Source organism: Silene latifolia, chromosome Y (assembly GCF_048544455.1).
Source record: "Silene latifolia isolate original U9 population chromosome Y, ASM4854445v1, whole genome shotgun sequence".
Classification (NCBI taxonomy): Eukaryota; Viridiplantae; Streptophyta; class Magnoliopsida; order Caryophyllales; family Caryophyllaceae; genus Silene; species Silene latifolia.
This window is the reverse complement of record NC_133538.1, coordinates 293,146,344-293,171,943: the sequence shown is the minus strand read 5'-3', so window position 1 is coordinate 293,171,943 and position 25,600 is coordinate 293,146,344. Positions and strand designations below refer to the sequence as shown.

Genomic DNA, 25,600 nt, shown 5'->3' with positions numbered 1-25,600 from the left:
CATGTGAGGTACTTGTACATGCTCATAGAAAAGTAATTTAGAACATATCATCATCAACTTTCGTTATTAGACACAAAACAATTCAATTAGGCTTGTCAGACGGTCTCTACAGCTGTAACAATTTTGACATATTCCCCATCAATTAACATTACCACTATCATATTGAAGTTTATCCCTTACCTAAACATTCATATTCATCACCAAATTTCAGATATAGAAGACGAATTTCAATTTGGGACACATTTAAGACGGAGTTTTAAGGCAACTTTTAAGGTGAAAATCATCAAAACTCATCCTTCAACATGATATATGTAATGTATAACACTCAATTCCATCATCTAATCAATGTAAAACAACCAAAATAAATTTTTGATTTCGTAACCCTAGAAATTTCGGCCCCCAAATTTCGTGATTTCTAATCTATTTTACAGCAATTAATCTTCAACAATCAAGAAAAAAAGGCATGTGAATCATATTACAACAATTAAAAGCAATAATCTATCCACATGAATCAAAAATTTCAGATTACACCTTCATTCCAACAAATTTAAAGCAATAAAAGCATGTAAATAGAGGAAAGATCATACCTTGATTAGATAGGCAAGTAAAAGAACAAAACTAACAAGTAATTAACCCAAACTAGTCACCACAACCACAAGAGATGAGGAAGCTTTTGAGAGGAATATAGGATTAGGGTTCTAAATAAGAAGGAGGAATGGGAGGAATAAGGAAGAATAGGGGTTTTAAGAAACCCGTTAGTGCCTCTGTACTGTAGCCTACTCGATCGAGTGTCTATGGTACTCGATCGAGTACCACCCTACTCGATTGAGTGGGAGCTATTTCATCGAGTATCTGCAGAAATTTTTCCACATCCCGACGTCATAGCTTCCTAACTAGATCGAGTGAGGTCTACTCGGTCTAGTACGCACTCGCACTCGGTCAAGTATAATTAAGTACTCGGTCAGAAATACGAGATAAATCGAATATTCCCCGCAAAAACAATACCGCATGTCGATTCCAAACTGAGTTCGGAATTCGCCACTAGTCATCACACTTACTCACGCATTACCATTATTACTCAAGCTTACCATATCGTCTCAACAATTAAGGCTTATGCCATACTATGCTACAACAAATTACCCAACTCGGTTTACCATTCGCTACCGAGTCATTCATAAGTATAATCACGTTATCATACCTTACTTAAAATTATCTTACCGCATTACTACCAAACTCGTGTTCACATCAACATGAAACATATAATTAACATTAATTCATTCTTTCACATGTCATAAAAATATAATGTATACTCTACATAACAAATTAATCTATCATATTCCAAATCCAATCATAAGCAAATCATCTTACATAAATCGTTTGTCACGTAGCGGAAAAATTTCAACCAATAAACAAGGCATATATGCATTACTATATGCTATGTTTCATATTATAACTCAACAATTCTATAACTACACCGTTATTAACAATCCTGAAGCCAATACCAACACGATTACTATTCATACCATAGTATAAAGTTCCACATTTTTACCACTTTATCATCTATACCCTTGCCACATTTATCATAATCATCGTATAAGCCCACTAATCATGCCAATACTTCACTAAGCACCCTCCAAATGCAACTAACCCATCTCTACGTTAGCAAAGACTCAACCTCAAATAATTCCGACATAACTAACATATACATCACATATATACACACGGACCCATACCCTGTGACTGGCTTAAGTAATATGGGGCCAAGATTTTGAAATGAGGGCGCCTACTCGGCAAAATCTAGCATCACTGGGCTCCCATTATACATACACCAGGTTTATTTTATTAGACTCGCTAAGTTCATTAAGTTCATTTGTTACAGGTTCCAAAATCGTCGCTCTGATACCACTTTGTAACACCCCCATATCCAGAGGAGCCTTAACTAGGCCTTCCTTAGCATATAAGGGCATTACCATCTCGGTTGCCCGAGTACAGTAATAATCAAATGTCGATAAAAGAACTATTATGTTATATTACAAGTGATTTAAAACCAACTGATGAAATAAAAGATACAACCCAAAAACTACTCGCTATAACTATCAAATCTCGTGAAGACACGTCCCTGCCTGGACTCCAGCTATCAACGATATCAACACCTGCTAAGACAGACTGCTCACCATAAGGGATCATGGCAGACACATAAAACAACAAGACAACCACACAAGGTCAGTACTGAGATAAGATAAAACAATGCCAACAACACCTAACAATACAACAAAACACCATCAGTCACACATAAGCATACCCACCCCGATCAATCTCCGTCACCAACTGTCCACTAGACCAGCCCTGCCAGTGGGGGACCGCAGCCGTACCCACCAAATCCCCGCTCATCATACCGAGCGATAACCCTGTCCCATTAATGTGCACATCTCCTCCCGTGGCGGGTTCCACGGAGGGCGAAACTAGGGCGTGAAGCCACTCCCGTAAGTGACTCCACTCAGCTGAGAACGCATCTCGATAACCAGAGATAAACAATCAGCAATCACAATACAACATCAACAACCGTCTGAACCAATCAACAACGACACAACAATCGACACACACTAGACTATCTACAGAAACTAAGTAGGCCAACCTACCTTTAAGCAACTGCAACCAATCCATGCCAACATATGACATATTCAGCAATCAAGCAAAGCCTATAACCACAACACAACCATCTATTACTATCAAGCAAACCCTAACTGTAAAGACAAGGAGATGGATGATGATGACGACATACCTATGAGGAGAAACCCGGTAAAAGACCGCTACCCGACTCAAGCTATGCTCTCCTAAGGCACAAGGACCTTCAAAAGGCTTCCATGGAGGTTTTATGGTGAAGGGAAGGGAAAGGGGCGACTAGAGGATAGAAGGAATGAGGCGGAAATGATTTGCGGATTTAACAAAAAGCGATTAAAAACCCTCGCTGAAACCCCGATACTCGATCGAGTACCGCACATACTCGATCGAGTGACCCCCTACTCGATCAAGTAACCACGCTACTCGATCGAGTAGGCTCTACTCTATCGAGTACCACCCATAACTCGTAACCCAAGATGGCTTTGGCACGCACTTCTAAGAACTATTCCCGCTCCCATGGTCAGTCAATGCTGGTCAAAGGGTCCCTAAAAGGGCTGGTATTACAGAGTCATATAGGCTCCAAAAGTTGTACATTTCTACTTTATGTGTCTTGGCATTTTGCTTGTACAAAAAGGGGACCATTTGGTGTCATTTTCTCCATGGAATCTTGCCATTGTGCTCTTCAATTAGCTTGAGAAACCCGACTGTTTTAACACGAAATGTCCGCCTACCACATTTGCTTCAAACTCCCTTCGTTGAGAAAAGTTTGTACTCAAACTTTCACGGTTAAGAGCATGGTATAACAAAAGACGATTTCAAAAACAAATACAATTTCAGAAAAAATGTAGTATAGAAGATAAAGAGGAAGACAATTGATGAGTGCATTTTATATAGATTTTTTGTTCCATATTTGCACGCATTTCTATGCATATTTTGTAGTGTTAAGCTACAAATGTCCCCCGAGATGTCTACTTTGATTTCTGTTGTCCTATTTGCAAGAATGAACCAAAGAGGAGCATAATCAAGCTTAAAACCTGTCCCTATGCATATAGAGATGAGTTGAGTCGGAGCTTGGAAACTACTAATTGTGATGCGCATAGAAGTAATGTAGCTACGCGAGCAAAGGAAGAGCTTCAAATTACTAGTTCCTACTTTGAAGATCCATATATCTAGTTCTACAACGGATAATCAGGTTATTCCTACCGGAGAAGAAATCTTATCCTCTTAGCTTTCCAACGACATGAAAATCGCTTGTTTCCGATAAGTAACGAAGAAATGGCGGTCGTTTGAAGTTTCAGAACAATATTTGATGATGATTTAGTAAGGGTTCTCACGGTTCTCATTATGTTAACGGTTCTCACCGGATCCCGACCCTATATATATATATATATATATATATATATATATATATATATATATATATATATATATATATATATAAATATTCGACATTATACTAATTTTAATCATATTCATTTCTACTACACACCTACAAACAATGGCCAGGTTGATACTCAAAATGGTGGAAATGGGGGATAAGCCATCTGAAGAAGAGTTGGTTATGGTTCGGCAAATCATAAAGGAAGCAGGGGATAAGAAGAAAAAATAAGGCATGCGAAGTGAGAAAGACATGGCAAAGGATCAAGATGGGGGAGACGAAGAGGAAGCCATGAAGGCAGGGGAGAAGGACGTGGAGGTGGGAGCCGAAGACACGTTCTTATTATCTCCAATTCCGGGTTTTGACGAGGTATTAGCTACTACGACTAGTTTATAATTGCTGTATATATACTAATTAATTAAATTTATTATTTAAAGTAGTGCATGTATATATACTAATTAATTAAAAATGTGAAGGTCATTTGCAAGAAGCCTTGTGTTGTTTATTACCAAACCTCTACAGTGGCATTGGGAAGAATTGTTGTTGCTAGGGGAGTTGAGGTTGAAGGCATTGACCCCCGTGAGGGATGGAGGGAAGTGGAAGTGACCGAGTTATATCTGGAGAAGTATGGTATTCTAATAGTACCATGTAGTGAAAATTGGCTTTTGCAAGATGCCGTGGGTTCTATTGTGCAATGGCCTGAAGAATTCATTACTGTTGACATCTCCGGAGTAGTTATGCTAAAGCGAACGCATTTTATATAATGAATGCCTTTAAATTTATTAGGGTAACCTTATCTAACATATAGTAAGTATTTGGATTTTTACATTTTCAGGAGTTACACGAAGCCATTATGGCTGAAATTAGGACTACTACGTCAACACCCAAAGTCACTGATTTGACTACCTCTCCACTCAAAATTCAAGAGGTAGTGATAATTTGAAAAATAGATTGTGAGTTTTTCCTTTTTTTTGGTTATTTAAATTATATATGACGTCTCGTGTAACGTATATATTTCTTTTCCTAAATTGTAGACCGGGGTTAAATCTACTCTTGCTGCACACAACGTTGGTGTTCCTCTTAAAGCTAAATATCAGAACGATGATTATAACCAAAAATTGAGTACTCCAGCGTTCGTAGCTTTGCCACAGCTTGCTGAAAGGAAGCTAGCTGTTGGGGAAGTACTCATGATTGACATCGAAGAGGATGTTATGGGTTTCGGTTTCACTATTTATATGGATGGGGAATCACTTTGTCAGTTTATCGACCTTGACGAGTTAGATGCTATGCACATTGGAATTTGGATGAAGTAAGTTTTTGAATTAAAACTCGGCATTTGGTTTTACAAATAGTGATGTTTATTTAAATCATCAATGAAAATAACACTCATCGTTCCATTTGACGTAATAGGTATCTGTGTACACACATGGCTGAGAGGAACTATGTTTCTCATGACTACGGATTTGTGTCACCTGAATTGTTCTCTCATAAATCCTTTGGATACACATACAGAGAGTACAACGAGATAATTGCTGAATGGCTGATGACGCCCAAAAGCCTATGGTTTGCCCCATGCAATGAGAATCGGTATTTATAGTAGTTTATTATAATGAATCACGATTCTATTCATTTAGTATCACGCTTACATGCATGCAATGTATATGAACTAACAGTCCAATTTTCAATATTTCATGGGAAGCATTGGCTGCTAACGATAATCAGTGTGCAAAAAGACATAGTGTACTGGATTGACTCTTGCGGACATTGTCCCACTGAGATATTTGTAAAGATCATGACTGAGTAAGTTTACATCCTTACATTATAATGTCAATTGTTATTGTATGACCTTTGAAGACTAGGATCCTTTTAATGTCCCATCAGTATTACAGAGCCAAATGCTAATTATAATTTCCTGTTTATATTTATGAATTAGTGTGTTTCAAACAATTTGAGCATCAAGTCCAACTTTTGTCATGATAAAAGTAAGTGTATACTTAATAATTACTTATATCATTTAATTTATGTTTATGCCAGAGGTTGATCTAATTTAGCTTATTTGTATGTGATTTATATAATAGTCTCCTTTACAACAACCAGGCAGCAACGACTGCGCCTTTTACTGTTGTCGGTCCATGTGCGAGATTATCACCCGAAAGTATCTCGACATACCCTCACCGGTTAGTGTGTTTTAATAACTATTTCAAACGTAACATGGGTTTAGTTCTGTGTAATATTTTACTTATTCTGTCTATTTTGATTTAAGTATATTTTGATTTGTAGTTCCCACCTTCAATCAACAACAAAGACCCAACCTATTCGAAGGAAGACCTTGCCGACATGAGAAATAAGTGGCCACTTATTTTATTTCATTACCGGAGTGTCAATAGTTCGCACATTATGAATGTGTGTATATAGAGCCATGTGTATTTAGTTTTGGTCACCCTGTTTATCATATTTTGATGTTGGGTTGAATAGATAAATCTGTGTAATCTTCTGATGTTGCAGGATTGAAATTTTGCAATGCGGAGCTGCTTAAATGCTATTTTGCAGTAGCATTTCAGCGGAACCTACTACTGCAAAAATTAGCATTACAGCAGCTGCTGGAACCTGCTAAAACAATTTTTTTTAAAAATATTTATAAATTCGATCACAGTTAAAAATAAAACCGTTGTCAATAAATCTATTGAAAACGGTCGCATTTAAATAGAAACCCGTTGACATATTCATCCATTATATAACGGTTTAAAAATCACAAACGATTGTCGAATTGATGACATTTAAAACGGTTTAATAATCATAAACCGTTGTCATATTTACTATTTTACAACGGTTGTGTTTCAGTAAAACTGTTGTGATAGGTTTCCGTAGAGCATTCAGACTAATACTACCACGGTTTCAATATTATAGACAACGGTTTTTGAACCGTTCTTAATACTTTATTACGGTTATCTGAACCCGTGATTTACATTTCATAACGGTTCCGCCTTTTAAACAACCATGGTCACGAAATAAAAACGGTCGATGTAATAACGGTTCTGTATTTTGTATTACAACGGTATATCACCTTATCTAACCGTTGTTGCACCAATTATTTGGCGTAGTGAATGCATGAAACTGAAGTAATTAAACCTGTTAAATTCAGACCTAGATCGGAAGATTAGAATGAACAGACCTGTTATGAACAATAGACTACTCTAATGGGGGCGGAAGCTAAGTTAGTAGTATTTTAGGGCGGATAGCGGACCGGAAGGACCTTTCCACTAACCTTCTCACATCAGACCGACTGACCTACCATTAGCTGATTTGTGTAATATCATGGTGAACCGACATCCTGGCATCTTACTCTCTATTTGATCTCAATCATTTTCACTCTTGCTTTTTAATTACTCTTACTTCTTTTGCTTTTATTGCTCTTTAGTTTAGTAAAAACAACCCAAACCCCCCGCTTTGTGACCGTAGACAGACCGAATAACAAGTAGATATTGACCGCCTCCCTGTGGATACGATACCCGACTTACCTCTCTTGTATAAGTAGAGCCGGTTGGTTTTATTTTGGATAAGGTTGCGACAGCCGTGTCAAATTTTGGCGCCGTTGCCAGGGATCGAACCCGGGTCACCCGCGTGACAGGCGGGAATACTTACCACTATACTACAATGGGTACATGCATCCATATCTGTGTCTGCATATTATTTTTATTGCATTTCAATTAGCACGTTTAATTTTTGCATGCATTGTTTATTTTAATTTTAAAAATTCAAAAAACCATCTTAGTCATTTTTAAAAATTCAAAATTCAAAAAGTTTCACGCTTATTTTCGCATTTACGTTGAGTCGGAACGGTAGATTTCAATGATGAAATTGCACTACATTTAGTCATTTTGTTTAAGCCTTGCAATTTTAGCATCTTTTAGGATAGTAATTTTGCGTAATCTACGAGTTTATGTTAAAATTTAACTGAACGAATAGACTTCACTTGATAATTGGTGTCATCCATGACCGCTTTTGTGATACCCCTACATACAAAGGTACTTTACCAGGACCACCCTAGTATGACAGACCGTCACCATCTCGGTTGCCTGAGCTTAGTATATCAAAGTTAACAATCCAACCACAATTATTAAAGTATAAATGATTAAAGTTTACATGTTCTCCAAAAACGAAAACCAAAGTACAACTGTGAAAGTTTAACAACTAGAAATTAAAGCTAAGTCTCTTGACGGCAGAAGCTACACTCGAGTGATGACTTCCCATAACCGCCCCATAGCTAGAGAACTTCATCACCTGTCACAATCTGCTCACCATCCCTAAATGGATCACCACATATTTTATAAAACAACAACGGGGTAAGTTACTGAATAATCAAAGTAAGACAAGTACAAAAAGGCAACCAGTTGATCATCATCCACCTCCAAACTCCCAATATCACATAGTAACCGACTACACACCGAAGTGTGTAGCCCTGCCAGATTACCCATCGCAAAAGGTAATCCTCGCCGCCAGTGGGGGACCACAACCAATCCCCACCTAAGCCCCTCTCATCAACGAGCGATAACCCTGTTCATTAATGTGCACATCCCCTTCTGTGGCGGGTTCCACAGAGGGCGAAACTAGGGCGTGAAGCCACTCCCGCAAGTGACTCAATGATGTGACTCATATTTGATCACATTTAGTCCCCAAATTAACCTCGTTCCTATGCTTTATAGCACTTATTTGGGTCATTTACTATCTTTAGTTTCCCATTTTGCATATTCTTTGAGGTTTTGTCTCCATGGTAGGCAAGGATTGCTAACCTTGCATTTACATGGCGAAATGGAGTCAAATTGATCGCATCTAATGACCAAGTATCAAACAGAAGACCACTACTAGAGGCCTAAGTAGATAATAAAGTGAATTGGGCAATGATGAAACGATCCTTGCATCCCTGAAAAGATCCTTGCGGATTGTGGAGGAAGAAAAGAAGAGTAGCTGACTGCCCAGGGATCCGAGCGGATCATACACGATCCAGGCATCTCCTTTTAACACCATCCAGGCGTCTTTAGGCCAAGATGAGCGGATCTCAGCACAGGGAGCCGAGCGTCTCCCAACCAATCTGCACGGATCGAAGGTCAGAGAGCCCATGCCACAGCTCAAGATGCATGGGTTATGGTAGGACTAGCAACACGGATATGCTCATTTCCTTCAAGATAAACATTTTCTCAACTTTTCTTAAGGTCTTAATAGTCATTTAAGCCCTTAGTAACCCTAATCTTTGTACCTAATCTTTAGTATAAATACCCCTTTATACTACCTAGATTGGCATGATCTCTTTATGCTTTCTTAATCAAGTTGTAATCATCCTTTAATCTAGTATTAATCTTGTAATCAACTCTTAATCAAGTATTAATATAATTCTCAATATTAATCTTTCCTTAATTTCTCTATTGTTCTTCATTTATTTTGGGTAATTAGAAGATTGTTTGGGTTTATTTGGAGGATTGACAACTTTCCCTCAATCATCTAGTACTTCTATTATTCTTAGCTTTATTATTTGGAATCTCCATAGGTATAATTCTCTTAACCCTTCTTTTAATTATTGTTAATTACTTTCATTTGTTCATCATGTTTAGCCTTGTTAGTTTGATTGACAATCTTATTAGCATGTTGAATTTGGTAATGAGTGAGTAGTCTCTTAGATAAGGTTAATTGGCAATTAGGAGAAAACAACATGGGGAATAATTCATGCTTAATCTAATATGTTTTCATAATTAAATTGCTTGCTTATTGTGATTTCAAATTATGGATATGTTATGTTTAATAAAATGCGAGTCTATGAATCCTTGCATTTTTTACTCTTCATCAATCTTTTCAATGAGGCTTGTAAGCTTATACACCAACTCGAGCCTTATTAGACCATGCATATAGTTGAATAGGAAGGATTAAGTTGACTTGTAGGTGTTATACAATCTAATCGATTCGACTCCGGGACCCAAACCTTCTTACGGATTGTAAGCTTATACAGGAACTCGATCTATCATAACAATAATTGCTTGCTATATAATTGAGAACATGTTTGTATGATCAACTCCCATGAATCCCCTATGAACCCATGACACCCTAGTGCTTTTAATCAATTATTTACATCTCTTTTTAATCATCTTGCTTGTTTTTATTACTTTACTTTTATATTGTTGATTAGTTTATTTGATCTCCTATCTGAACCCAAATTGTGACACCCTAAGACACGGCCCTTTACAATTGAAAATCCTACATCAATACCCATCCCTTGGGATCCGACATTTACTTGCCTCTTTACTAAGAGTAGTTTGTGAAGATATAAATATTGTTTTGGTTGGTAGCTTTTGACGACGAGTTTGAAGCCGCTCGAAAAATGGCGCCATTGCCGAGGACGGTGTTAACATGATTTGATTTTCGTTAATTGTTTCTAGTTGTGTCTTTCTTTACCTTGAGGGAGATCACTTCCTCAAGGTACTTCTCACCGTTTTCTTAGTGTACTTACAAGATGGATATTATAGATTGTTATGTACAGGACCATGTGGGCACTACTCTCACTAAAGACCCTTTGCAAGCATTGGAAGCCTTAGAAGCAAGTGAGGCCAAAAATAAGCATTGGGAATTGGAAGTGGATCTACTTGAAGCCGCTCTAACTTGCAAGGAGCTCACATATGAGCAATCCATGTTGATAAATGACATTCTCGATGGAGCATCACAATCCATTAAAGTTGAACAAGCAACCAGAGATCCTACCATACAAGAAGAGGAGATGGACGAATATGTCATGGAGTTTGAGTATGATGGGTATGAGGAACTTGAGGAACAAGTCGAATATGCCATGAGAATGGAATGTCTAATGGAGATGGAGCATGTCCTTAGTGAATCATCAATGGAAGTAAGTGAGGTACCTACTCGAACTCTAAAACCCCTCCCCCAAATTTGAAATATGCTTACCTTGATGAATCTAAAACTAAACCCGTGTTTGTTAATGAAAAACAACATGAAAAGGCTATAGGTTATAGTCTAGATGATCTTAAAGGAATAAGCCCCAATTTTTGCATGCATAGAATTCATCTAGAAGAAAATCATAGATCTACCATTCAAGCCCAAAGAAGACTAAACCCCCCACATGCAAGAAGTTGTAAAAGCAGAGGTTATGAAATTACTTGATGGGGGAATCATATATCCTATATCGGATTCTTTGTAGGTTAGCCCCGTTCAAGTGGTACCCAAGAAAGGAGGTACCACGGTGGTGACAAACGATTAGAATGAGCTAATACCCACAAGGAAGATCACCGATTGGCGTATGTGTATTGACTATCGTAAATTGAATTCCGCAATAAGAAAGGATCATTTCCCCCTACCATTCATTGACCAAATGCTTGAGAGGTTAGCCTCTAACAAATTATTTTGCTACCTTGACGGGTATTCGGGATTCTTCCAAATCCCGATACACCTGGATGACCAACACAAGACCACCTTCACATGCCCTTACAGTACTTTTGCATATAGGAGAATGCCTTTTGACTTATGTAATGCCCCCGCTACTTTCCAAAGATGCATGATGAGTCTCTTCTCCGATTATCTAGAAACTATAATGAAAGTTTTTATAGATGATTTTACCGTTTATGGATAAGACTTTGACTCTTAGTTTCATAACCTTTCTCTCGTATTGAAAAAATGTGAGGATGTTAGTCTTGATTTGAATTGGGAAAAATGTCACTTTATGGTCAATGAAGGTATTGTTTTGGGTCATTTAATCTCGGAAATAAAAGTTGACAAATCTAAGGTTGAGGTGATAGAGAAACTCCCACCTCTAGTGAATGTTAGACGGGTGAGAAGTTTTCTTGGTCACGCGGGTTTCTATCGCCGTTTTATAAAAGATTTCTCAAAAATCGCGAAACCCCTCACTCAACTTTTGCTTAAAGATGCCCAATTCCAATTCACTAAGGATTGTGTTGAAGCCTTTAATAGAATTAAGGAAGCACTAATCTCGGCTCCAATCATCCAACCACCAAATTGGGAGCTACTATTTGAGATCATGTGTGATGCAAGTAACTATGACATTGAAGCGGTTCTTGTCCAACGGGTAGGAAAAGATTTACATGCTATCTATTATATAAGCAAGACTCTTATTGCCGCCCAAGGGAACTATGATACTACCAAGAAGGAACTCCTTGCCATTGTCTATGCACTAGACAAATTCCGTTCCTATTTGCTTGGATCAAAAGTAATCGTTTTCTCGGATCACCGTGCTCTTCGACATCTCCTGATAAAGAAAAAGGCAAAACCAAGGTTGTTGAGATGGATTTTGCTACTCCAAGAGTTTGATTTGGAGATAAGAGATAAGAAGGGATCCGAAAATGTGGTAGAGGATCACTTGTCAAGAATTCGATTTCATGATGATGAGGGAGAGACACCGATCAACGACTCGTTCCCCGATGATATCTTGATGGCCATTCACTCACAACTTGAGAAGCACACCACACCATGGTTTTCCGACTATGCTAATTATATTGTTGCAGGAGTTCTTCCTCCAAACTTGAACTGCAATCAAAGGAAGAGATTCTTGTTTGAAGTAAAGAGGTATTTTTGGGACGATCCCAAATTTACAAGGAATGTAGTGATGGACTTTACCGAAGGTGCATACCTCAATGGGAAGTTCAAGGTGTCTTGGAAGGATGTCATTCATCAACTTATGGAGGACACCATGGAGCCCGAAGAACTATTGCTAAAGTCCTCCAATTGGGCTTCTTTTGGCCTACCATGTTTGAAGATGCTAGAGAATTTATTCTGCATTGTGATCCTTGCCAAAGAACCGGAAACATTTCTTAGAGAAATGAGACGCCACAACGAGGAATATTGGAGGTAGAAATTTTCGATGTTTGGGGAATTGACTACCAAGGACCATTTGTTTCATATCAAGAAAACAAGTACATTCTTGTAGCCGTTGACTATGTGTCAAAGTGGGTAGAAGCAATTGCTACCCCAACCGACGATGTCAAAACAGTTACCAAACTTCTTAAAAATATAATATTCCCTAGATTCGGAGTCCCTAGAGCAATCATAAGTGATGGAGGAATACATTTCCATAAAAAGAACCTCACATCCCTTTTGGCAAAATATGGTGTTTAACATATAACCGGCTTGGGGTACCATCCTCAAACAAGCGGTCAAGTTGAAGTTTCTAATAGAGAGATTAAATAAATTCTTGAGAAGGTTGTCAACAAGACTCGTAAGGATTCAAGTATGAAGCTTGATGATACTCTTTGGGCCTATAGGACGGCCTATAAGACTCCCATAGGAGCCTCCCCTTACAAGCTAGTCTATCGAAAAGCATGTCATTTGCCAATTGAGCTAGAATACAAATCTTTTTGGGAAATCAAAGCTCTTAACCTTGATCTCAAGCTAAGTGATCAAAAGAGGATAATGAAAATTCAAGAGTTGGAGGATTTCCGACTATAATCCTACGAAAATGCCAAAATCTACAAGGAAATGACAAAATTGCTTCATGACAAGAGGACTAGGCAAAAAGCTTTGCACAAGGGAGACAAAGTCCTTCTATATAACTCCCGATATCGACTCTTTCCCGGGAAGTTAAATTCTAGATGGATGGGTCCCTATGTGATTACCGAGGTAGGAAAATATGGTGACTTTGAGATAAAATGAGAAGATGGAAACAAATTCAAATTCAATGGCCAAAGGTTGAAGCCATATTATGAAGGAGCATTCATTGGAGAAGTCAAGGTCATCCGCCTTGGGCCTCTCCCACCATGAGAAGACCATCAAAGAGAGAGTTTGGTGGAGTCCTCTCTAAACCACCGCTTGTAAATATACTAACTCTTTTTACTTGTATTTTTATATTATATTGCATTAACTTTTAATTTCAATAAAAGCATGATTTTCTTTGACATGAGAGTTGGTGAGGGAGTGTTACTAACTCTTTTGATGAATGAAGGTTCTAGAATTAAGTGTGGGGAAGCACTCTTCTCAAATGAGGAAGAAGAAGATAAAAAAGGAGGAGACTCCCACGGGCAGACCTGAGCCCGTGCGAAATGCAGGCAATCTGAGCGTCCCAGGGAGGAACCCGCTCATTTTAGGCATGATCCGAATGTCTCAGCCATAAGACGCTCGTCTTGGGAGAGTTGGCATTGAAAATTTGGGACTGTTTCAAAATCTAGGAAGATTAGAAAGAAGACGCCCGTCTCATTCCAGAAGACGCTCGTCTCAGGAGCAATATGCGCGTCCCGACGTGCAAAAATTGAGATTTCATACTACCTATTAATCCGAGCGTCCTCAGGCAAAGACGCTCGTCCCCAGCCACATCTGACCGTCTTGAGCAAAATCCGCGCGTCTTACCACGGATTAGAAATTCCAGAGTGCACTGACTGTGAATCCGAGATTCTTGAGATCGATCCTCTCATCTCATGTGGCACAGATCCGCTCATTCCGAGCACGGCCCGCTCGTCTCCCTGCCGTCCTGCTCCTCTATTTTTCGACAATTATAAACTCCTCCCCACCACACATTTCATGAAAGCTCATCCTTCCTTCCTCTATAAAACATCAAACCCTCTCCTATATAACCCAAATCACAACAAAAGCACCCATTCAGCTCTCTAAATTAAAAACCCCCAAAACCTAGGGTTTCAAGAAGGTTCTCAATTACAAAGAATACCTTCATCTTCAACAAGCCAAGTTTCTAGATACACCTTTAAAATGAGATCAAGAAGGTCTCTCCCTAGATAAAGAGGAAGACCAATGGTAATTGGAAGCTCCTCAACATCTCACCTCAACACATTAAGGAGAGAGCATGAAGAAATAGTTGATCTCTCAAGCTTTAATGAGTTCTCCAACATAGAATTCATCAATGATGTTTAAAGGCTTGTCTTCCATCGCCTCCTCGGTAAGAACATTCTACCTACTAAGTTTATGTGCCATGATACTTTGAGGAAACTTGGCATCTATCATCAAACCGAGGCACTTTTTGACTTATTCGGTCTCTCATCTATGTTTCACATGTAAGAACTCACTTATCGGTCTTTAGTTCTTAAATTCTTGAGCTTTCTAAAGATTTCTACCTTGAACAAGACAATTTGTGTGGAGTTTACACTACAAAACACAACTCGAATGATGACTCTTGTAGAGTTTACTAGTGTTTTGTGTCTGGATGTATCGCCTACCCGAGCATCAAAGCCGCGGAATTATAGCGTAGCACCTCTATGGCGAGCCATGACGGGTCGCAATTTCTTTTTCATTAAAGAATTCTTAGCTTTTCACATTCAAAACCCCATTATTCGGCTTACTTATCGATTTATCGCCGGCACTCTCTTTGCCCGCGTGATCCCGCAGTAGTGAATGAACTCGATCTTGTTTTTATGGAGTCCTACCTCAAGATACAAGGGAGGAGCGGCTATCACTTTAACGCCCCCTAGTACTCCTTGAAAGATGGGCTAAGTTGCGGAATGGAGACGATGATGGTATGATCCACATCGTCAATGGGGGATTGATAACAAAGCTTGCAAAATTCTTCAACCCCAATTTCAACCACAACAATGCCTATACACCTCTTCCGGGCAACACAAAAATTGAAGAAATATTGATTCTACGACAACACCATTGGATAGCCCTTGAAGGCTATGAGAAAAGGATTAAGTGGATAACCAAAGGGAGCACCCCCATCTACCTTCTAATAGAAGGCTTAACAAGGATTTCACCGCGGAGGGGTCCCCTCTCTCCAATACCATCTTATCTCATCCCAACTCAAGCAAATCAAGCTCCACCTCCCACACAACCTCAACAACATGAACCCCAAGCAAATGACAAAGAAAAAGTTGTTATCCCTCCTTACCCATTCCCATATCAACCGTACAACCATCCAAACCCCTTCATTCTCCCACGAGATGACTTTGTCACTCGCCTACTTCAAGACATGCATCAAAAGCAATATGAAGCTAGGGTTGACAATTACTTTGCTCTCTACCCACAATTCAATCGATTGGCCCACCAAGGGCATATTAGTGAAGAGGGAATGCTTCCCTCTTAGGCACAAATGGATATCCTTTTTTCGAACTCGGAACACGCCAATGGTGGGACACATGGAGTAGGAGATGAAGGAGGGTCAAGTGGCAGTGATACGGTGGAAATCAATAGTGAGGGGGATGAGTTCATGGACTTTTATGAGAGTGATAAAGTGAAAGAATAAGAGGATAATGATCTTGGAGGGGACGACGACAACTATTGAAGATCTTCATGCGCTAGGTGGAGCGGGCATGAGGCACCCACCAACGCCAAAGTGAAGTTTCTTTCCTTTTTCCCTCTCATTTTCATAACAAGAATTTCATGCTTTGTTAACTTGTTTTATAATTGATTGTTTCACTTTTTGTGGTGTCCTTGTAAAATTGAAGGACTGTTAGTCCACCTTGGCCACATCTAGGTGATGATAAATTTATTGTTCCCACCTTGTACAATCCAAAATGACAATTTAGTTTCATGCATAGCATACTTGTGCATGAACTCCCCCAATTTCTACATTAGCAATAGTGTCATATTTGGTTTGGGGAAGTTCAGGCACAAGAAATGGGAGTTAATTCAAATTATGCTCTCTGACAAAAAAAAAATAAAAAAATCATGCATCATATAGTATAGTTTAGAATGCATTCACTTGTTTATATATGTCATATAGTTTGCATTGAGTGTAGAATTCATGCATTCTCATATAGCTTGCATAATTTTCCATCGTATTGGCCATTGAGGACAATACCCATACTAGTGTGGGGATGGGGAATTCTAACTTGACCTTTAAATCAAAAAAAAAATTGATAAAAATTGAAAATTTTTGAAAAATACAAAAATATGTTCTTTTGTTCCATAAAATCAAAAACCCTAAAAATTTGAAAAATTGAAAAAATCAAAAACATGTTCATTCGTTTATAGTGTAGTATTGTATATATTGTATATATTTGTTTGTTTGTACATTGAGGACAATGTCCAAAATAAAGTGGGGGATGGTAATTTATATTCCAAAAATGTATAAAAATTGAAAAATTTCGAAAAATTACAAAAATATGTCTTTTAATTTCATAAAAACAAAACCCATAAAAATTTTGAAAAATTGAAAAATCCAAAAACATGTTCATTTCCTTTGTAGTGTAGACTTGTATATATTGTCTTGTATATATTGTGTTTGTTTATCCTTTTTCACATTGATCGACTACGCCACATCCAAGACATGAGGATCATGAAGACCGCATGGTATGATCTTTCCAATCTCCTTTTTCCTCTTTATGTTAATGACTATTTGGTTTTATTTTGGTTGATGCGGTATGAAACAATGTGATTATAGGAGTTGCATTTAGATTATTTGGCATAGTAGTTGGTAGAATCATTTACTTTAGGTTGTATATATGATAGTTGCACCATGGTATGTAGTTGCATTTAGGAAAATTTTGTGAAAGCATCTATTTGGGAAACTTGACAAGTGTATATATGGCCCTTGTAGACACTTTTTCTTCTTGAGACTTTGCTCATTAGAATGCTTGTAAAACACCCTAGGATGTGTCATGCTAGTATCCTTTGACCCATAGATTAAGGCCTAGTCAAGAGTACCTTGTGGTGTGATAACTCCTTGGCTACTGTTTATTCCAAGGTGACCCTTGAAGCCATGCAACCATCTTCCACATTCTACCACATTTTGTCAACAAAAGGGAATGGGCACAAAAATTGTTCAAAATTTGAGTTCAAGCAATGAAAAGAAATGAAAAAGTTTGCGATTTGCATCAAAGGAAAAGAGGAGCACAAAAATAAAAACTCCTATGCTTCAAATATAAGGCACCCTAGCCAAGTGGTGTTAGTCAAGTGGTAGTTGGGTTAAACCTTGAAGCTTGCCGAAATGGAGGAGTTGAGAGGTCCCGGGTTCGACTACCATCTGGAGCGATGATCACTTGGCCACTGCAGCCCTCGAAGGGGATGTCTTACATGGTCCATGTGGTGGTGCGGGAATGCATGGGCCCGAGGGGACTCAACTCCCTCGTCATCAAAAAAAAATATATAAGGCACCCTCGTTACTAATTGGGGTGACTTTCAAAATGTTCAAAAGAAAATGCAAAAAGTTGAAAGTTGTCAAGTATTGAAATGCCAAACATCAAAAGAAATGGCAAAAACAAAGTGTTCTCAAATGTCAAATGCCAAAAGAAATTTGGGGGGAAAAACAACAACAAAAGCAAACTCCCACATGAAACTCAAAAATCTATTGATCTCTTTTCCATCGAATCCACTTTTGTGCATTGTAGAGAGGGGACGACCCTTCTTCTTGTCTAGGCAAGGAGGGAAACTACGCGATCCTCCAGTGTTTCTAACACTATAGGGAGTCTACTCTTGACGAAAGCATTTAACAATCGAGGACAAAGGTACCCTAGCTTGACACAACTTGGAGGTGATTTATTGGTATCCTTCTAGGCTTAGTAGTTTGAAGAAACCATATCTATGATGGAGTGTGTACCCTTAGATTGCTTCCCTTGTAGACAATTTCCGCCACTTAGATGAGGAAAGTGGCTATTCTTTTGTAGATGCATCAATTACTTGTTTTGTGTGCTTAATGATTAGATGTATCGCCATTTTGGCAAGCCCCGCCTTGCCTTGCAAGAAAGCATCCTACCTCATGGTTGTCTTGTTGTGAGTTGAAGGGGCGGAGTGAGACCCGCTAACTGTCTCACATCGGCTATATTAGTAGTTTAGTTTAAATAAAGGTCCTAGTTGTAGTCACCTCTTTACTCCGGACGAGCAAAGGTTCGATTTGGGGATGTTTGATGTGACTCATATTTGAGCACATTTAGTCCCCTAATTAACCTCGTTCCTATGCTTTATAGCACTTATTTGGGTCATTTACTATCTTTAGTTTCCCATTTTGCATATTTTTATAGGTTTTGTCTCCTTGATAGGGAAGGATTGCTAACCTTGCATTTATATGGCGAAATGGAGCTAAATTTATCACATCTAATGACCAAGCATCAAAGAGAAGACCAATACTAGACGCATATGTAGATAATAAAGTGAATTGGGCAATGATGAAAGGATCCTTGCATCCCGGAAATGATCCCCGAAATGATCCTTGCGGATCCTTTCAACGCCATATGGGCCTCTTTAGGCCAAGACAAGCGGATCTCGGCACAAGGAGCCGAGCGTCTCCCAACCAATCAACACGGATCGAAAGTCAGAGAGCCCGTGCCACAACTCAAGACACATGGATTATAGCAGGACTAGAAAATTGATATGCTCATTTCCTTCGAGAGGAGCATTTCCTCAATTTTTCATAAGGTCTTAATAGTTATTTAAGACCTTATTAACCTTAATCTCTGTACCTAATGTTTAGTATAAATACCCCTTTGTACTACCTAGATTGGCATGATCTCTTTATGTTTCTTAATCAAGTTGTAATCAGCCTTTAATCTAGTAGTAATCTTGTAATCAACTCTTAATCAAGTTTTAATACAATCATCAATTACTTCTATTATTCTTAACTTTATTATTTGGAATCTCCATAGGTATAATTCTCTGAACCCTTGTTTTAATTATTGTTAATTACTTTCATTTGTTCATCATCTTTAGCATTGTTAGTGTGATTAACAATCTTATTAGCATGTTGAATTTGGAAATAAGTGACTAGTCTCCTAGCTAGGGTTAATGGGGAATTAGCAGAAACCAACATGGGGAATAATTCATACTTAATCTAATATTTTTTCATAATTAAATTGCTTGCTTGTTGTTATTTCAACTTATGCACATGTTATGTTTGATGAAATGCGAGCCTATGAATCCCTGCATTTTTTACCCATCACCTATCTTTTCAATGACGCTTGTAAGCTTATACACCAACTCGAGCCTTATTAGACCATGCATATAGTTGAATAGGAAGGATTAAGTCGACTTTTAGTTGTTGTACAATCTAATCGATTCGGCTCCAGGACCCAAACCTTTTTAGGGATTGTAAGCTTATACACCAACTCGATCCCATCATAACAATAATTGCTTGCTATATAATTGAGAACATGTTTGTATAATCAACTCCCATGAATCCCCTATGAACCCATGACACCCTAGTGCTTTTAATCAATTATTTACATCTCCTTTTAATCATCTTGATTGTTTTTATTACTTTACTTTTATATTGTTGATTAGTTTAGTTGATCTCCTATCTCAACCCAAATTGTGACACCCTAAGACACGACCATTAAAAATTGAAAATCCTACATCAATACTCGTCCCTTGGGATTCGACCTTTACTTGCCTCTTTGCTAAGAGTAGTTTGTGAAGTTATAAATATTGTTTTGGTTGGTAGCTTTTGACGACGAGTTTGAAACCGCACCACTCCACTCAACAACCATCACACAACCACACCAACACCAACGCTCCAACAATGATCATCAGACAGTCAATCATACATAATACAAACATAATCTTAAATCAATTAACGGTAACTGAGTAGGGAAACCCTACCTTAGCGCAACTCCAAAGAGACACAAGCAAAGCAATCTAGAAAGGTTCCTCTACGAATTCTTCACCTATCAACAATCACATAAACTCTAATTACAACATGCATCACCCTTTGTCCCCCAATTTATAAATCAAGGCAAACCTAAAAGATAAACAAAGAACTAATGAAATCAATGACTTACCGACACTGACGATAGAATGAATGATGGAGAAACTTGATAACAATCACGCACTAGGGAGAGATTTGGAGAGGATTAGAGCGTCGTTGAAATGTTTAGGTTTTTTAAAAAGTTATTAGAAACTGATTAACGCGTCATATATACTCTAATAATCTCTAAATAAAACCGCGGCAATAACACCTATCAGACCGGATACTCGGTCGAGTATAGAGTATAATCGGCCGAATACCCAATACTCGGTCGAGTATTCCACATACTAGGCTGAGTATTCCTGGGCAGTAAAGTGTCCAGGATACACGACACCCCTTACTCGGTTGAAAAGGGCCATACTCGGCCGAGTACAAGCATAGTAAATCCGTAGTATTATAAGTTTCATGTAGGAATGTGAGTAGTATACTCCTTGCATAACATGTAACATTAAATTGCATAAGTATGAAATTTAATTTCTTATTGCCTGCATACATTCGGGTTAGTGGCTGGTGTCACATGTAGGAGAGGTGCTTACATACCCCTTTATTTCATTACTACCTGTAGATACCCAGTATCTGCTGAGACTCCAACAAACACCCGATGATTATCGGACTACAACATGTTTTGGAATCGCGGCGTTTGATCGACAGTTTGTGTACAACTTTACGTCGGAAAACTTAAAACGATTTCAAAAATAAAACATTTCAAAACATTTCAAAAATACCTGGAGTGTTTAATGCACGACGACGGGGTCGCAATGACACTAACTAGAGTCAAAACCGGCACCAGACCAAAAACCGACTCAAAAATTCAAATCCCGACTCCAACGAGTCAAACCGAGTCAACCACAAAAACCAAACATTTCAAACCTTCTACCTTAAGTTTCCCGGATTCATGTTGGTCAAGTACCAAACATGTGACTACAAAACCTAGGATAGAACAAATCATGATTGCGTTTGTTGTGAAAGTGACAACACAGCTCGAAGACCCGCGACGTGGCTCGCGCCTCTTTGAGCAGCCCAGGTGGCCACGTTGCTCAAAACTCACACAACCACTCATTCTCCTATAAATACTTCTCGAATGCCACCCATTTGAGACTTACGCGAGTGTCCGCCCCCTCTTTTCTCCCTTAAAATTCTCGACTCGACTTCTAAAGTCACAATCCGACGCGTATTTATGACCTACCGATCGTAAACACGAGCCTTACACATTGTTTGGTACCGTCATCGTGCATTAAATCACTTGACTGGCCATTTCGACCACTACACCATCACTAAACTTTTAAAACACTCTTTTACTTACCAAAACGGTTTTAAACCGAGTTTTTTCCGATCAAACGAGTTGTTACACTTACGTCGGTCACTCGCCATAACCAAACATGTAAGTATGAGGGTGTAAAAATCCTCTTTTATTATGTTTTCATTTGTTTCATGACTATACCATGCTAAAACATGCATAACATGAACCAAAACATGGAAGAAATGAGCCAAAACTGGTTTTTGGTTTGAGGCAGAAGCCCCTTAGGTCGCCAACTGGCCCGCGCCTAAATGGGGTGCTCAGACAAGAGATCAACCGTGTTTGTTCTCGTCATTTCCCTTATCCATTTTTTCATATTTGTAATCGGTTTTCACCATTTCAAGTATTTTCGAACCTTTGTTGTTTTATTTCACATGTTTTAACCATAAAACATTTTTCACCCCTGGTTCCTCATACCATGACGGTTAAATCCGTGTTTCGGTAATAATATTTGGTTATGACATTTAAAAGGTATTTTAAAGCCTTTTATTTCATTTCTTTACATTTTCAAACAAACATATTAGTCACCAACACAAAATCATCCTTGGTTCTACATACCATGCCGGATTTTAACCCTGGTACGATGACGAGTATCGACTAATTACATTCAAATGGACTTAAAAAAATAAGTCCATAATCATTTTCAAAACTATTCATGTCAAGTTTGACAAATCGAACCCGACACCGGATATTATCAAATAATGATGATTATTCGAGTCTAGTTCTTCAAATCAACAAATGCGGTCTAAACGACCCCTTCAAATCGAACCGGATTCAAAAACCCATTTTCAACACGTTTTATAACGTTTTCTAAAAGGTCAGAACACGGCACATAAACCGTGGGGTAACCCGCGCCTAAACAGGCTCCCCATTTCTCATTTTCAAAACCAGAGGGAAGCCCCTTACACCGCCGGCTGGCTCGCGCCTCATATAGCCATCTTGTACAGGGCCTGTTCCCTTCCAGCATTAGTCTAGGACGATCGCGACTCCGGTTAACCCGGATATAGGATGGATCAAATGACTATTCAAACCATATTTGCAAAATGCCTTGTTAAGACAAATGGATCATGTTATGCACCCTAAACCTAATACGGTAAATGGATGTTTAATTTCCGTCTTGCATGCAAATCAATCATTAATCCAACTCGACATCTTATACTTGATACTTGGATTAAATCAACCGACTTAGAAAGCTCTCACATGTTAGGTTTAAATCATTGGATGCGCATTCATTCATTTAAACCGTTTTATCAACTTTTGCATTCAACCAACCAAGATCGATCAGTAGAGGCCGCTAAACATGGGCGGGATTGGGTGTCTGATTAAAGGGCTTCCCAATACGTACCTTCACCTCTTACTCAGAAACTTTGGATAGTGGACGACCTTATCCAGGGCATACGAGAGTCATTCTAGAGATAGGATGCTAAAGAGGGACGATTTCCTTATCTTTAGTACCTATGTCAAACGCTACTTTGTGCTTCGATTTGACCGAGGTATAAAGTGGATTTCGAACGGGTTCCAGGCATCCCACAAATGCTTGGTGGCGACTCCGAACATCTTTAATCGTTTCGAAACCCTTACCGAGACGAAACCGACCGATCTAAAACGATCCGATCGAAAGCATTTTTACAATGCCGAGCATGGCTTTCAAAAAGACTGCTATACGTCCGCAGATTGGCCTGGCGTGTAGGTGGCTATGTCCATAGATTGGCGACTCCGCTGGGGAAAACTAGGACACTTACGTCTTTGTGATCCCTAGATGGTGAGACTCGAACGAGGTCTTGGTTGGAATACATTAATTGATATTACGGTCACGGTCGGGTTTCCTTGTCCGGGCCCACAACCTAACCCTTTTCGACCAATTGGCTCGTTTCGTCGGCGTGAGTTTTCTCATCCCCGCGTTTCGAATCCCGATTGAGTCAAGCATATTGTTGACGTCATACATTTCTGTTTCGTCAAATAGCTTTCATCACTTTCGAGCACGAGGCTAGGGCACCCTCATTACACATTTTTGTTTGGATTGGTATCCCTCTTGCAAATCGGGGTTTGATTGCTTGGTGTGTAACCCACCCTTCTAAGCCAAAACCCGTGTCAGCATAATGCATAATATAATGAAATTGTGAGTGCTTATGTGCTACTTGATCATAAGTCCTTCCGTGTCATTTTCAAACTTTCAAAAACACCCTTTTCGCGCCGTTATAATGGCCATTTCAAACCTCAGTCTTTTGCCGACCGATGTACGCCTTTCTAGGCCTTCGTAATGACGATTTTGAAACCCGGTTTTGTATAACCATTTTAACACGCTTGTCTAGGCCGTCGTAATGACGATTTTCAAACCCGGTTTTTATAACCTTTTCAACACGCCTTTCTACGTCATCGTAATGACGATTTTCAATCCCGGTTTTGTATAACCTTTTCAACACGCCTTTCTAGGCCGTCATAATGACGATTTCCAAACCCGGTTTTGTATAACCATTTCAAATCACCTTTTTACGCCGTTATAATCGCCGCGTCTAGACACGAATTTTAACCCGTTTCGCGCCGACAATGGCTTTCTTTCAAAACCCGAGAAAAGCACACACCCTCTTCTCGAGACACTTTCGGGATCCCGAGGACCATGCACCGTCCCCGAGACCTCTTCAAACATTTCAAACTCGATTTTCAAGACATACGATTTTGAATTTCAAAAACCGTCTTGGGAGACAATGCACTGTTTCCCGAGCCGACTCAAACTCAAACCGTCTTTTGCAAATAAACTTAAGACAACCCTTTCAACTGATCGACTTGCGGAGATCTCTATCTTCGGAAGCCGCCCATTAAAGCGACAAATGAATCTTTTTGAAAATTCCTATTTTCGAAAACTTCAGTCCACCATTCCAATTCCGCCTCATGTCTATCGAGTCAAAGCAAACGTACTTATGGGTCTTTACTTATGAGTCGTCTCACCACGAGACCCGTCCAATGGCGTCACGCCGTCATGTTGGACTCGTGTCAAAGGTTCGGTCAAACACCGTCACGTCATAAATCGAGTCAGCACCGAGGGACCACACACGGTCGCCCCGCCTTTGTGTTGTCTGAGTTCAGTCTTAGAACCGTGTCGGATTGAGTTGTAATGTGAGCCGTTTTTCTACCTAAGAGTCATGGCCCCGTCTTCAGCTTCGTCCAACAACAACAATGATAACAACAGAGATGTCACAACTGACCAGCTCGCCAGCCTGCTTACCGCTCTTAAGGTCACCCTGGATCGCGTCGAGACCCGTATCGACGCCCTGGAGAACAAGGAAACTGGGGAACATAATACCCCACCTCTGACTGAAACTGAGAAGAGACTAAAACTCTTGGAAGAACAGCTCCTAGCCCAGGGTAACAATATCCATCTTGAGAACAACCGAAGATTCGAGCCTGTCGGGGACCAGTTACCTGACAACATCACCCTGACTGATGTGCCTAAGTTCAGGGGAGTGGAGGACCCACTCAACCATATCCGTGCTTTCAAGGACTACATGGCCATTAAAGGGGTCAAACAGGAGCTTTTTACCCGGATCTTCCCATCCTCTTTGGAGCCGATTCCTCGCCAATGGTACTACTCCTTGGACCCGAAAAACCTTACTACTTGGGATGAGATCGCAGTTGAGTTTTCCAAGAAGTATGCCGACAACGTCGAAATCCAGGCCAA

General features: G+C 39.2%; 1 non-coding gene across 1 annotated transcript; it reads right to left on the bottom strand.

Annotated features, from left to right (window-relative positions):
- Positions 1-7,587: 7,587 nt before the first annotated feature.
- On the bottom strand, positions 7,588-7,659 carry TRNAD-GUC (transfer RNA aspartic acid (anticodon GUC)). The gene has a single exon. It is a non-coding gene; the product is annotated as a tRNA-Asp (tRNA).
- Between the last annotated feature and the right edge of the window lie 17,941 nt (positions 7,660-25,600).